A 14,950-nucleotide genomic window follows, 5' to 3' on the forward strand; every position below is an offset into this window, starting at 1 on the left:
CCAGCCCCAGTCCCAGCCCCTAGCCCTACCCCAGCCCCAGCCCTACCCCAGCCCCAGCCTTACCCCAGGCCCTACCCCTACCCCCTACCCCAGCCCCAGCCCTACCCCAGCCCTACCCTAGCCCTACCCCAGCCCTACCCCAGCCCCAGCCCTACCCCAGGCCCCAGGCCCCAGCCCTGCCCCAGCCCTACCCCAGGCCCCAGCCCTGCCCCAGCCCTACCCCTACCCCAGCCCCAGCCCTACCCCTACCCCCTACCCCAGCCCCAGGCCCCAGCCCTACCCCAGCCCTAGCCCTACCCCATCCCCAGCCCTAGCCCTACCCCAGCCCTACCCCAGCCCCAGGCCCTAGCCCTAGCCCAGCCTCAGCCCTACCCCTAGCCCAGCCCCTAGCCCTACCCCAGCCCCAAGCCCTACCCCAGCCCTAGCCCTACCCCAGCTCCAGCCCCAGACCCTAGCCCTACCCCAGCCATAACCCATCCCTAGCCCTACCCCAGCTCTAGCCCTACCCCTAGCCGTGCCCCAGCCCTACCCCCTACCCCTACCCCAGCCCCAGCCTCAGCCCTACCCCTAGCCGTGCCCCAGCCCTACCCCAGCCCCAGCCTCAGCCCTACCCCTAGCCATGCCCCAGCCCTACCCCAGCCCCAGCCTCAGCCCTAACTCTAGTTCTACCTCAGCCTCAGCCTCAGCCCTACCCCTAGACCTATCCCAGCCCCAGCCTCAGCCCTACCCCATCCATAGCTCTACTCCAGACCCAGACCCAGCCCTAACCCTACCCCAGACCTACCCCAGCCCCAGCCTCAGCCCTACCCCATCCATAGCTCTACTCCAGACCCAGACCCAGCCCTAACCCTACCCCAGACCTACCCCAGCCTCAGCCCTACCCCTAGCCGTGCCCCAGCCCTACCCCAGCCCCAGCCTCAGCCCTACCCCCTAGCCGTGCACCAGCCCTACCCCTACCCCAGCCCCAGCCTCAGCCCTAACTCTAGTTCTACCTCAGCCTCAGCCTCAGCCCTACCCCTAGACCTACCCCAGCCCCAGCCTCAGCCCTACCCCATCCATAGCTCTACTCCAGACCCAGACCCAGCCCTAACCCTACCCCAGACCTACCCCAGCCTCAGCCCTACCCCTAGACCTACCCCAGCCCCAGGCGCTAGCCCTACCCCAGCCCCTAGCCCTATCCTTACCCCAGCCCCAGACCCTAGCCCTACCCCAGCCTCAGCCCTACCTCAGACCCAGACCTACCCCTACCCCACAGCCTCAGCCCTACCCCAGCCTCAGCCCTACCCCAGCCCTACCTCAGCCCCAGCCCCAGCCCTACCCCTACCCCAGCCTCAGGCCTACCCCAGCCCCAGCTCTATACACTAGCTCACCTATGATGGATGACAACCGAGTTGACCCTTGACCTTTTCTCAGGCGGCTGGCGATTCTAACGTGGCTGTGCCACCCTCTCTCCCCCCACGGGAGCCGGCCATCTCCTGCCTTTGAATGGGGCCCGTCTCGTTTCTGTAGCAATGGGAGCCAGACTTTCCAAAGAGCCCTCGCTCTACATCCTTATTTCTTTCTTGGCTCTCAACGCCTGCGATATGGAAATAGATCCATCAAACAACCAAAACATAGAGTGGGAGAAGTGGGGGGGGGCAGTGGTGATCTCACTGCAAACTGTGACTTCACACGTTTGTCCACAGAATGGATCTACCACCCACATGCATCCACAAATTAATACTTACACGACCCATATGGTGTCCCGAGTGGCGCCGCGGTCTGAGGAATTGTATCTCAGTGCTAGACGTGTCACTACAAACCCTGGTTTGATTCCAGGTTGTATCACAACCGGCCATGATTGGGAGTCCCATATGGTGGTGCACAATTTGGCCCAGCGTCATCTGGGATAGGGTTTGGCTGGGTTAGATACTGGCAAATTCAATGTTTTAGTGTGGAACAACATATTATGTGTTTGGAAAAGGGAGGTGGGGTTGGGGTTGGGTGTGTGGGTGTGTGTGTGTGTGTGTGTGTGTGTGTGTGTGTGTGTGTGTGTGTGTGTGTGTGTGTGTGTGTGTGTGTGTGTGTGTGTGTGTGTGTGTGTGTGTGCGTGTGTGCGTGTGCGTGTGTGTGTGCGCGTGTGTGTGAGCACATGTATCCAGTATGGCGTAGACAGAACATTCTAAACTCTGGTCCAGTAGAGGTGGACTGAGGTTATGCTCTGTTATAGCAGAATTGAGAGATTATAGTTCATGTATGTTATGTTCAGTTTTGGCCATCCACGCCTGGCTTGGGTCACACTGCTAATGACGCAGATGTCTTTTATGATACAGTCACATCTAAGCCATTTAACAGACTCTTGTATGCAGATTGATTTGGAGTGTGTATTCAAGTAAGAAAGACGGAACTGAAACATAATACCATCCTTATTGTAGCTTTCCAGGACCAGGTCTGCGAGAAATGTCTAGGTGCTGATACATTCCACAGGTCACTTTAATTGTCACACACACTTCCGTCACCAAATTGCAACTCAGAGAGTAAATAGATTCAGCTGACGTCTTTAAGAGTGGGAATGTGTTTGGGGGATTTGTGGGGTAGCTGGCTGTCTATTATTAATATGCCATGTGCAGTGACAGACTGAGCTCGTCGCCTCATTTTAACAAAGGATCAACTGTACGAGAACAGCTAGAGTACATACCGTCTGACAGAAAGCATTAAGATGATCCAAAGTGATACACATTTCTACAGTATATTATGGCCATCATTAACTTAAACCATAGTGTATGTGTGTGTATATCTGCATATTGTATGTGTGTGCATATGTGTGTGTGTGTGTACGTGTGTATGCCCGCGTGTGTGTGTAAGCGTGTGTGCGTGTTTGTCACGGGCCACACTCGGGAGGGTGGGAAACATTTTGACAGAACATAACAGATACAGAACATGATTTCTGTTTAGTGTCAGACACGTCCTGTTGTCATGGAGATGTCATGACAAGTCAGAGTTTGGACACAGATAGAATAATGAGACAGGTATTTCTCCCGGATGCAAAAGCTAATTGAGTTCACAGAGTAGGCGTTCCCTAACGGAAATATGCAGATAATAGGATCTCGCGCCAGTAGAATCTTGCTAGCTTGTGCTTGGCTCTGCCCACCTTCTTGCTTGTTCTGCCCACTATGACTCATTTGTTCCTATTTGAAATGACAAGCTGTGGACTTTCTTGGTTTAGTTGTAAAAAATCTTTGGTTTAGATTAGCAGCAAAGACAACCATAACAATGTGGAACAAACAGGATTTCCCAGAGTTCCCCCTAGCTGTCAGACATGTGCAGACCTACATTTTGCGAGTCCTGCTGTATTAAGGAAGGTGTAGGGTAGGCAACCTCAAGACATGATGCAGCTTGGTTCCAAAAAGTATAGGCTACGCTATGCAACACACATGTCATTCACTGGCATTGTATTTATCTACAGGATCCACTGAATAAGATCCTTCCATGAAATCAATGTACAGAAATGTCAGTTTGGCTTAGAGTAGCCTCGGACACTAAGGCTTCGCTCATGTAGTCAAGTCAACGAGACGCGATTTGTAAGGAAGTCCCCTTGTGACTATAGGGTTTCGAAGGAAGTGCCGCCCTCTTGGTCACACAGACCTACTATTAGCTAGTCATTAGACAAGATGACATTGTTCCTAACCTATAGCCCCCTCAGTTTGACTCTGTCTGAATGATTACGTGGTGAGTTCAGGGTGGAATAGTCTTCATGAGATCCTCCTCACCCCCACAGAGGATCCCACACTCAGTCACACACTCACACAGTCAGTCACACAGTCAGTCAGTCACATAGTCAATCAGTCAGTCACTCAGTCACTCAGTCAGTCAGTCAGTCACTCACTCGCTCGCTCACTCACTCACTCACTCACTCACTCACTCACTCACTCACTACCACCACTCACTCACTCACTCACTCACTCACTCACTTACTCACTTACTCACTCACTCACTTACTCACTCAGTCTGTGGTCCTGCCCATTAACCACATGTGGTTGGCCACACGCCACAGTGATTTCAGCTGCCCTGCCTGCCCAAAAAACAATTATTCAAAGCTGTCTGATGTTTGCATGGGTGAGTGTGTGTGGGTGAGTGTGTGTGGGTGAGTGTGTGTGGGTGAGTGTGTGTGGGTGAGTGTGTGTGGGTGAGTGAGTGAGTGTGTGTGGGTGAGTGTGTGTGGGTGAGTGTGTGTGGGTGAGTGTGTATGGGTGAGTGTGTGTGGGTGAGTGTGTGTGGGTGAGTGATCCAGTGTCTCTTTAGCCTTTTACTGCACTGGGCGAAATCTTGGTAGTCTTAAACAAATCTACTTTGAAACTAAAGTATACACCTCACACACATATGGGCTTAAAAAGAAGAGGACACCTGTACCATGTCTGATAGAGTTGAAATGTATTACATTTTCAGTTTGTATCACAATATTACACTTTATATACACCCCAGAAGACTGAAATATAACCAAATTGTTTGACATCGAAACACCAGATTTTTTTAGTTTTTTTGTAAATAACGTTGGTTAATTATGAAATTATGAAAATGATTAAGAACATTCCAGCCATGTGGCCACTACAGGGTGACTTGTTCTTTTGACTGCAGGAAAGGGCTACCAGGGTTGTTCAGGGTTGCATCAGTTACACAAGTCAGAATGGCTTGGCTGTTTACAACTGGGATGCTTTTATTTCTGTAAACATTGACAGCGTCACTCTATCTTCCACGTAAGATGTGTTTCCGTTGTTTAAAAAGGATAAAACAATCTGTAACAATGACGCAGAACAGTCTGACATGCACAAGCTGTGTTTTACAAAGAATGCAAAAAGTGTAAGCTATTGCAATATGAACTTTGTTAGTGTATAGTCAAAACATGCAGGATCTAATTGTTTGCAATGCCAACAGCTGTAAAAACCGAAGAAGTGACCTATGGGGAAAGAAGAGTGGGAGAAGGAGAAGAAGAGGGAGGAGAATAAGAGAGAGGAGAGGGAGGAGAAGAAGAGAGAGGAGGGGGAGGAGAAGAAGAGAGAGGAGAGGGAGGAGAAGAAGAGAGAGGAGGGGGAGGAGAAGAAGAGAGAGGAGAGGGAAGAGAAGAAGAGAGAGGAGAGGGAGGAGAAGAAGAGAGAGGAGAGGGAGGAGAAGAAGAGGGAGGAGAATAAGAGAGAGGAGAGGGAGGAGAAGAAGAGAGAGGAGGGGGAGGAGAAGAAGAGAGAGGAGAGGGAGGAGAAGAAGAGAGAGGAGAGGGAGGAGAAGAAGAGAGAGAAGGGGGAGGAGAAGAAGAGGGAGGAGAATAAGAGAGAGGAGAGGGAGGAGAAGAAGAGAGAGGAGGGGGAGGAGAAGAAGAGAGAGGAGAGGGAGGAGAAGAAGAGAGAGGAGGGGGAGGAGAAGAAGAGAGAGGAGGGGGAGGAGAAGAAGAGAGAGGAGAGGGAGGAGAAGAGGAGAGAGGAGAGGGAGGAGAAGAAGAGAGAGAGAGGGAGGAGAAGAAGAGAGAGGAGATGGAGGAGAAGGGGGGAAGTGTGTAAATGAGTGTGTGTGTGTGTGTGTGTGTGTGTGTGTGTGTGTGTGTGTGTGTGTGTGTGTGTGTGTGTGTGTGTGTGTGTGTGTGTGTGTGTGTGTGTGTGTGTGTGTGTGTGCCAAGTACAAAGCTGAGCACTATAAACACACTCCATCCAAACATCTTTCTTCCTCCAGAAAGAGACAGAAATATCTCAATCTACTCCTCCTCCTCTTCCTCTACCTTACCTTTAGACACATCTGTCTGTTCTCCTCCCTCCTTCCTTTTGTCTTCCTCCACAGATATCTTTGTCTTCCCTGTCTCCTATTCTTTCTCTCTATCTAAATTAGCAAATATGTCTATTCCCTTCTTTTTTCCTTGGAGAGAGGGGCAGAGGAGGGAGAGGGGAAGAAGAGGGAGCAGTAGAGAGAGGGTGAGAGGGAAAAAAGAGGAAGAGAGGCAGGCTGGTGTGGGAGGTGAGAAAGGATGTGAGAGGAGGAAATGAGAGGAGCGAAGAGTAATGAAAGGGAGAGACGTACACACAGAGACGTATGTGTAGAGTATAGGTATGAGTACCGTATGAGTACAGTATGAGTACAGTATGAGTACAGTATGAGTATAGGTATGAGTACAGGTATGAGTACAGGTATGAGTACAGTATGAGTATAGGTATGAGTACAGGTATGAGTACAGTATGAGTACAGGTATGAGTACAGTATGCGTACAGTATGAGTATAGGTATGAGTACAGGTATGAGTACAGGTATGAGTACAGTATGAGTGCAGGTATGAGTACAGTGTGAGTACAGTATGAGTACAGGTATGAGTACAGTATGAGTACAGTACGAGTGCAGGTATGAGTACAGTATGAGTACAGTATGAGTGCAGGTATGAGTGCAGGTATGAGTACAGGTATGAGTACAGTATGAGTACAGGTATGAGTACAGTATGAGTATAGGTATGAGTACAGGTATGAGTACAGTATGAGTACAGGTATGAGTACAGTATGAGTATAGGTATGAGTACAGTATGAGTACAGTATGAGTACAGGTATGAGTACAGGAATGAGGCACGCAGAATTGATCCCTGTACAGGCCTTTACTCTGACAACACTGTTGGATCCTACTGGATGTTAAAAACACTAACTGGTGAACGATTGTCAAAGCCTACTGAGCATGTCCAAAAAAACACTGGGCCTTCCGATTCCACTCCCCACCACACACACACACACACACACTGGCCCCGTTAGACACAGCTGTGCTGCTAAGCAACCAAACTATGTTTACAGATTCTCTCACTCCCTTTGTCAGTCTCTCGCTCTCACATTCTCATCTGAATGCAGTGAATTCCTTCAGTTTAAAATCTCTTAACACTAAATTAGAGGTGTATGGTCACACAAACATGCCCTTTATCTACCACACACACACACGCACACGCGCACGCACACACACACACACACACACACACACAGACACACACACACACACGATCTGATCTGCAGTGTCGGAGGGGTCATCATCATCTTAGAACACTCTTTGACCTTTCTGTTCTTAGTCGGCCTTCCTGACCCTGTACCTCCTGTGTCCACTTGAAGGGAGGGGGTACGCATAATGTGTTTTTAGTTGATTTGTTCAACTATAGGTGGGTATATACCTGTGCACAGCGAGGTGTCCCAATGGGAAAAAACTGGTTGAATCAGCGTTGTTTCCACATCATTTCAACCCAAAGAATCTACGTGTCGACATTGAATCAACGTGGAAAACTGATTGGATTTGCACATCTAATGACATGGTGACTTGTTGTTGCCTCACAGAATAAGAGCATAACTGGACATTCACTTTTAATGACAGACCAATGGACCGATAAGCTTTCCAGTGAGAGAACACCACCAATGAGCTGTCATTTTCCCAGGGAGAAATAGCTCTTGTCAGCCAGTGACAGTGTTTGACCTGCACTCTTTTCACACCAAACTGCTGCTCCTGCCCCCATCACACAGACCTGACAGTTTGGCTTCATCTCTCTGCCATGCACACATCTCACAGCCTACATATAGACATGTACGTTCACTCACACACACACATGCACACACACATTCTCCTGCACACACACACACACACACACACACACACACACACACACACACACACACACACACACACACACACACACACACACACACACACACACACGCCTTCCACACAAGCAATCTTTCACAGATACCCACATTCCATTTCCTGGGGATGGCAACTTTTAGCAGAAGAAGAGAATCGAGCAAACCCAGAAGGGGGCACTGTCACGACATACCCTGGGACACCAACTACCCGCTGCCCAGGCTTCCCCCGGCTCACACTCTGTCAACCAATAATACTATGATCTACTTCACTATTCATCGCTTTGGTAGCATCCTCTGCCAGTATGAGTGTGAGCCGGGGGAAGCCTGGGCAGAGGGTAGTTGGTGTATGTCGTGACAGTGCCCCCTTCTGGGTTTGCTCGATTCTCTTCTTCTGCTAAAAGTATACATGTACTGTATGACAACAAAGCATATTTGACTTGAATGTAAAATGCATCACAGAAGTCTCAGTGGCCTCTGCATGTGAAGCAGCCACAGTAAACACAGACAACACTTAACGGTACTTAAGCTTTACACGGAAAACCAACCCTAATTGTTCAAACAGTCTAGCTGATTGATTCCCATTTATTCCAAACTGCCAAGATACCCAATAACATCCAAGAACAACTCAATTTGAAGTGAACCAAAGTTTATTGGTGCTACCCCAAAAATATTTAGTTTCATTGACATCCAAAGGAAGACTTGGATTTTACTGGACTATTTAAAGTGCCTTTAGAAATGATTCACACCCCTTGACTTTCTCCACATTTTGTTGTGCTAAAAAAAGTTATTACATTTAGATTTTGTGTCACTGGCCCACACACAATACCAAAGTGGAATGATGTTATTAGAAATGTTTACTAATGAATAAAAAATGAAAAGCTGAAATGTCTTGAGTCAATAAGTAAGTATTCAATCCCTTTGTCACAGCAAGCTTAAGTAAGTTCAGGAGTAAAAATGGGCTTAACAAATCGCAAAATAAGTTGCATGGACATTTTTTTTGAATGACTACCCCATCTCTGTACCTCACACATACAACCATCTGTAACGTCTCTCAATCGAGCGGTACATTTTAAACACAGATTCAACCACAAAGACCAAGGAGAGTTTCCAATGTCTCACAAAGAAGGGATCCTATTGGTAGGTGGGTAAAAAAAGCAGATATTCAATATCCCTTTGAACATGGTGAAGTTATTAATTACACTTTGAATGGAGTAGCAATGCACCCACTCACTACAAAGATACAGGTGTCATTCCTAACTCAGTTGCTGGAGGGGAAGGAAACCATTCAGGGATTTCACCAGGAGGCCAATGGTGACTTTAAAACAGTTACAGAGTTTAATTAATGGCAGCGATAGGAAAAAACTTAGGATGGATCAACAACATTGTAGTTACTCCACAATACTAACCTAAATGACAGAGTGAAGAAAAGGAAGCTTGTACAGAATAAAAGGAAAGGAATTTACTTAATGTCCTGAATACAATGTTTTCAAGCATGGTGGTGGCTGCATCATGTTAAGGGTATGCTTGTCATCAGCAAGGACTAGGTCGTTATTTAGGATAAAAAGTAACGGAATAGAGCTAGGCACAGGCAAAATTCTAGAGAAAAACCTGGTTCACTCTGCTTTCCAACACTCACTGGGAGATCAATTCTCCATTCAACAGGATAATAACCTAAAACACAAGGCCAAAGATAAACTGGAGTAGCTTACCAAGATGACATTGAATGTTCCTGAGTGGCCAAGATACAGTTTTGACTTAAATCAGCTTGGAAATCTATGACAAGACTTGAACATGTCTCTCTAGCAATGATCAACAACCAACTTGACAGAGCTCGAAGAGTTCAAACATTATAATTAAGTGCAAATATTGTACAATCTAGGTCTGCAAAGCTCTTAGATTTACCCAGAAAGACTCACAGCTGTAATCACTACCACTGGTGATTTTAACATGCATTGACTCAAGGATACTTATGTAAATTAGATATTTATGTATTTAATTTTGTATACAGTTTCTAAAAACATGTTTTCACTTTGTTATTATGGGGTATTGTGTGTATATGGGTGAGAAAATGTTATCCATTTTGAATTGAGGCTGTAACAGAACAAAATGTGGAATAAGTCAAGGGTATGAATCATTTCAGAAGGCACTGTACAATCAGTCCTGTGTAAAACCAGTCCTGATATGAAAAACTCACTGAGAAAATATTATGGATATCATCACAGAGCATCAAAAAACAACGACAAGGAACACCACTCTATACAAAGACTTGTCTACAACTCTGGTTCTGATCATTCCAAAATACACTCAAAGGCAATCAACCTGTCAACTGTTCCTAAATGACCAGTGCTGATTGAACAAATACTGCATATACAGACACATATACAGACACATAAACCAAGTGCCAAGATGTCAACCTGAATTGAACTATATGTTTTTTGTTTTACATGCATCTGAAAAAGCTTAATTTATTACAGCATTCACCCTTGTAATCTGACATTATGAAAAAGATGCTAAGGCTGGAGAATTGGAAGGTTCCTTACCTTTCTCTGTGAGTGGCCGTTTAAAGGGGGAATAATCACTGCAGTCAGACAGATGAAGAGACAGACAGATGGATGTACTGAGACAACCCTGGGTTATGAGCTCCGAACAGCATCACGGCATGGACCTGTCTTATATCTACTACTGGGAGGAGTCAGGGGGGGAAGAAGAGGAGGGGGAGAGGGCAGAGAGAGAGAGAGGGCGAGAGAGAGGGGAAGGGATGGAAAGAGAATGAGAGGGGGAACGGGCAAGGGGGAATGGGGAAAGAGAGGGGGGAGGGGTGAAAGAAGAGAGGGGGGAGTCCAGAAAGAGAGAAGAGTCCAGACTTCAATAAGAGGGGGACTTCAATAAGAATAATGAGGAATAATGCAGACTTCAATAGAGAATGAAGAGTCCAGAGAATAATGGGCAAGAGACAGAGAATAATGGGAGAGTCCAGACTTCAATAAGAATAATGATGGAAAGAGAATGAGAGGGGGAACCAGGGCAAGAGAATAATGAATGAGAATGGGGAATAATGAATGGAAGAGAATAATGAATGGAAGAGTCCAGAGAATAATGAATGGAAGAGTCCAGAATTCAAGAGGGAATAATGAATGGAAGAGTGAAAGAAAGGATGGAAGAGTCCAGACTTCAATAAGAATAATGAAAAGACTTCAATAAGAATAATGAATGGAAGAGTCCAGACTTCAATAAGAATAATGAATGGAAGAGTCCAGACTTCAATAAGAATAATGGAAGAGTCCAGACTTCAATAAGAATAATGAATGGAAGAGTCCAGACTTCAATAAGAATAATGAATGGAAGAGTCCAGACTTCAATAAGAATAATGGATAGAAGAGTCCAGACTTCAATAAGAATAATGAATGGAAGAGTCCAGAATTCAATAAGAATAATGAATGGAAGAGTCCAGACTTCAATAAGAATAATGAATGGAAGAGTCCAGACTTCAATAAGAATAATGGATAGAAGAGTCCAGACTTCAATAAGAATAATGGATGGAAGAGTCCAGACTTCAATAAGAATAATGAATGGAAGAGTCCAGACTTCAATAAGAATAATGGATAGAAGAGTCCAGACTTCAATAGGAATAATGGATGGAAGAGTCCAGACTTCAATAGGAATAATGGATGGAAGAGTCCAGACTTCAATAAGAATAATGGATAGAAGAGTCCAGACTTCAATAAGAATAATGGATGGAAGATTTGGGATTATTAGTTGTGAATTAGCTGCTCCTAGCCACCTGGTCCAGTTCAAACTGTGGGTCAGCTGCTGAGTCATAGGCTTCCACAATAGGCCATCACTGGATATCATCACCCCTTAAACACACTTACTGCATTCACCCAAACCCACCCACACAAACATACACGAGTCGGGAGTCCTAAAAGCAAGAACATGACAGTGTTCTTCAAGGCCAGTTCTGACACCTGTCCTCAACTCTCTACCCCACCTGACTCACTCATGTTGTGGTCTCCAGAGAGTGTCTGTACGTACACACCACCATGTGTCCACCCCTCCACTACCAGAGCCTGTACTCTGCCCTCAGGGTCTTAGTGAATGGAAAGAGAGCAGTGTGTCTCTCCCGTAGGTGGATGAATGCAGTAAGTGTGTATGGGGGGACCAAGGTGACAGAGGGGAGGGAAAAGGTGGATGTCCTGTCTTGTCTTCCACAGGCAAACGTCAGCTCTGCCAGCCTTGGCCAACTCTCCTCTGAGGGGACTGTGTGTCTGAGGGAGGGGGGATTGTTACCTTAGACATCACCAGCCATGTCCAGCCAGTCAACTACTGATGACTAATGATTAATAATAACTAATGTTTCATCATTAATGACTAATGATTCATTACTAATAACATATGATGAATAACTAACAATTAATGACTAATGATAAATGACTAATGATCGATCATTAATGACTGATGATTCATGACTAATGACGTACGTGTAAAGTCAAGTAGTTAAAAACAGCTGAGTAGCCTCGTGTTGCAGTGGTTCTCAACTGCTGTCCAACGCATTGCACTTTTGTTGTCCTAGCCTGGCACTAACACACCTGTGCATTCATGTGGGCAGGACTGGAGTCAACCACTTAAACACTGGTCTAGTGTGCTTTGTTTTCAGTAGGTGGAGTTGAACTGTTTTATTGGCAAGGATTCCCTGTCATTCTCTGAAAGTGGGCTGTGGGCATTCAGCCTGATAGAGCTCTACTGTACACGCACACTTTGAGTGGCGGTGTGAAAGGAACATGTTAGCCAGGCTGTAATGAGACCGTGTGTTTGTCCCTGGCCTTCAATTCTCTTCCTGTTCCTTTAATGAAGCCTCAATAAGCCTCAGTCACCTCCCATTGTTTGTGTGTTTGTGTGTGTGTTTGTATGTGTGTGTTTGTACAGTTGAAGTTGGAAGTTTACATACACCTTAGCCAAACACATTTAAACTCAGTTTTTCACAATTCCTGACATTTAATCCTAGTAAAAATTCCCTGTCTCAGGTCAGTTAGGATCACCACTTAATTTTAAGAATGTGAAATGTCAGAATAATAGTAGAGAAAATTATTTATTTGAGCTTGTATTTCTTTCATCGCATTCCCTGTGGGTCAGAAGTTTACATACACTCAAATAGTATTTGGTAGCATTGCCTTTAAATTGTTTAACTTGGGTCAAATATTTTGGGTAGCCTTCCACAAGCTTCCCACAATAAGTTGGGTGAATTTTGGCCCATTCCTCCTGACAGAGCTGGTGTAACTGAGTCAGGTCTGTAGGATAATTATCTGTAGGATCATCTGTATTACCTGTAGGTCAGGGCTTTGTGAAGGTCACTCCAATACCTTGACTTTGTTGTCCTTAAGCCATTTTGCCACAACTTTGGAAGTATGTTTGAGGTCATTGTCCATTTGGAAGATCCATTTGCAATTTAGTGTACGTAAACTTCTGACCCACTAGAATTGTGATACAGTGAATAATAAGTGAAATAATCTGTCTGTAAACAATTGTTGGAAAAATAACTTGTGTCATTTACAAAGTAGATGTCCTAACCGACTTGCCAAAACCATAATTTGTTAACAAGAAATTTGTGGAGGGGTTGAAAAACATGTTTTAATTACTCCAACCTAATTGTATGAAAACTTCCGACTTCAACTGTATGTGTGTGTGTGTGTGTTCCCACACTAAATAGTACAAACACCCATCATTTCTCCATTGTCTGCCAGTAAAGCGTCTGCATCTGTAGCCATCCCTGAATCTCCGGTTTATTAGGACCTGACTCCAAGCCACACAGTCCACACCACACTCATCATGACCACTTCCTGTTAGCGTTGGCTCACCATCTAGACCAGAGAGAGAGAGAGAGAGAGAGAGAGAGAGAGAGAGAGAGACACTAAAAGCATGGTGTCCAGGGGGTGGGAGTGGATGGATTTGAAGGACATTACAGGAGGTTTCAGCACCTTATTATCTCATTACAGAGCTGGGCTGGTGCTGTGGGTCTCCCACATGCCCCCTCCCCCCTTTACTGCATTCCCTCCCTGCCTCGAGAATGTTTGTGTGCGCACGTGCACATGTGTGTGTGTGTGAGTCATAGAGCAGATACACAGTCAAGGGGAATCCTATAGGTATTCATTGGTACTGAGACATTATTCAATTGGTGTGCTTGCCCTTTAAACATCCTACACCTCCCTGTAACTATGACATCCGGCCTACTGTTTACCAGGAGAGGAGAGGAGAGGAGAGGAGAGGAGAGGAGAAGAGAGGAGAGGAGAGGAGAGGAGAGGAGAGGAGAGGAGAGGAGAGGAGAGGAGAGGAGAGGAGAGGAGGAGACTCCAAACCAACCACCCTTTTAGGTTACTGTTTTATTACAGCTATTACTGTGGGAGTTGATAGGCTGAGCCTGTCACCGTGGTAACGATGGGTCAACCATCTCTCCTTTACGGTTCCACAGCCGTCAGGGCTCTATATCTGATTGGTTGACACAGCTTAACTTTGCAAAACTCCCACATTACCACATTCTTCCTTACGTTCCCGTTCTCCGTGTGGCAACACCGGAATTCCGTGGGTAAACAGAGGAGTCAACATACCAACACTACTGTCACACCATCCCATTGGGACAGAGAGGCATCCAGATGATCTAGGCTGGGCCATGTCGGTTTCTCAGCACTTGGCACAGTGAAAACATGGGTCTGACTTTAAAGAGAAGGCTCCTTCAGAACAGTTCTCTACACAGTGACAAGTATTAATCACCCTCAACTCAGGCCTCACAACCTCACGCATGGCTTAAAACAAGGTCATCCGTGGTATAGGTCACCATTAGGGCTGTGGCGGTCACACAATTTCGTCAGCCGGTGATTGAACAAGCAAATAACGGTTGGTCTCACGGTAATTTACCTATAATTAGCATTGACACATTTAGCATCTTCTGGCTTCCATACATAGCCTACAAGCCACTTATGCAGACATTTGGAACATCTACATATTAAAAAGTATAATAAATCCATGTAATATAACTTACACCTCCACAATAAATCCATGATTTATTTTAGACAGGTCTAAAGAAGCACACTATGAAGAAAATGTAGTCTATTTCAGAAGAACAGAATAGCATCTGAGTTGTCTTTATGTTAGGTCCTGATCTGGCTACGCTAAATGGCTGGGCTACACTAGTTCATTTAGCAGACAAGATTTGCTTATAATTCCATGGTATTGTTTAATATTATTTTATAGTATGAAGAATACAATTGAACAAAGCTAAATAAAATAGAAAGGATATTTTCTCCAAATGGTTTGAGGGAGTGCTATTCTTTGATGAGTGGTTAACAA

General features: G+C 45.7%; 1 protein-coding gene across 1 annotated transcript in view; it reads right to left on the minus strand.

The window, feature by feature from the left end:
* Positions 1-10,239, minus strand: part of LOC115112930 (collagen alpha-1(VIII) chain-like) — a 32,206-nt gene extending 21,967 nt beyond the window's left edge. Inside the window, exon 1 of the mRNA XM_029640009.2 lies at positions 10,153-10,239. The gene's annotated coding sequence lies outside the window, so the exon portion shown is untranslated. The remainder of the gene's footprint in view (positions 1-10,152) is intronic.
* Positions 10,240-14,950: the final 4,711 nt, after the last annotated feature.

Source organism: Oncorhynchus nerka, linkage group LG3 (assembly GCF_034236695.1).
Source record: "Oncorhynchus nerka isolate Pitt River linkage group LG3, Oner_Uvic_2.0, whole genome shotgun sequence".
In the NCBI taxonomy this organism is placed as follows: domain Eukaryota; kingdom Metazoa; phylum Chordata; class Actinopteri; order Salmoniformes; family Salmonidae; genus Oncorhynchus; species Oncorhynchus nerka.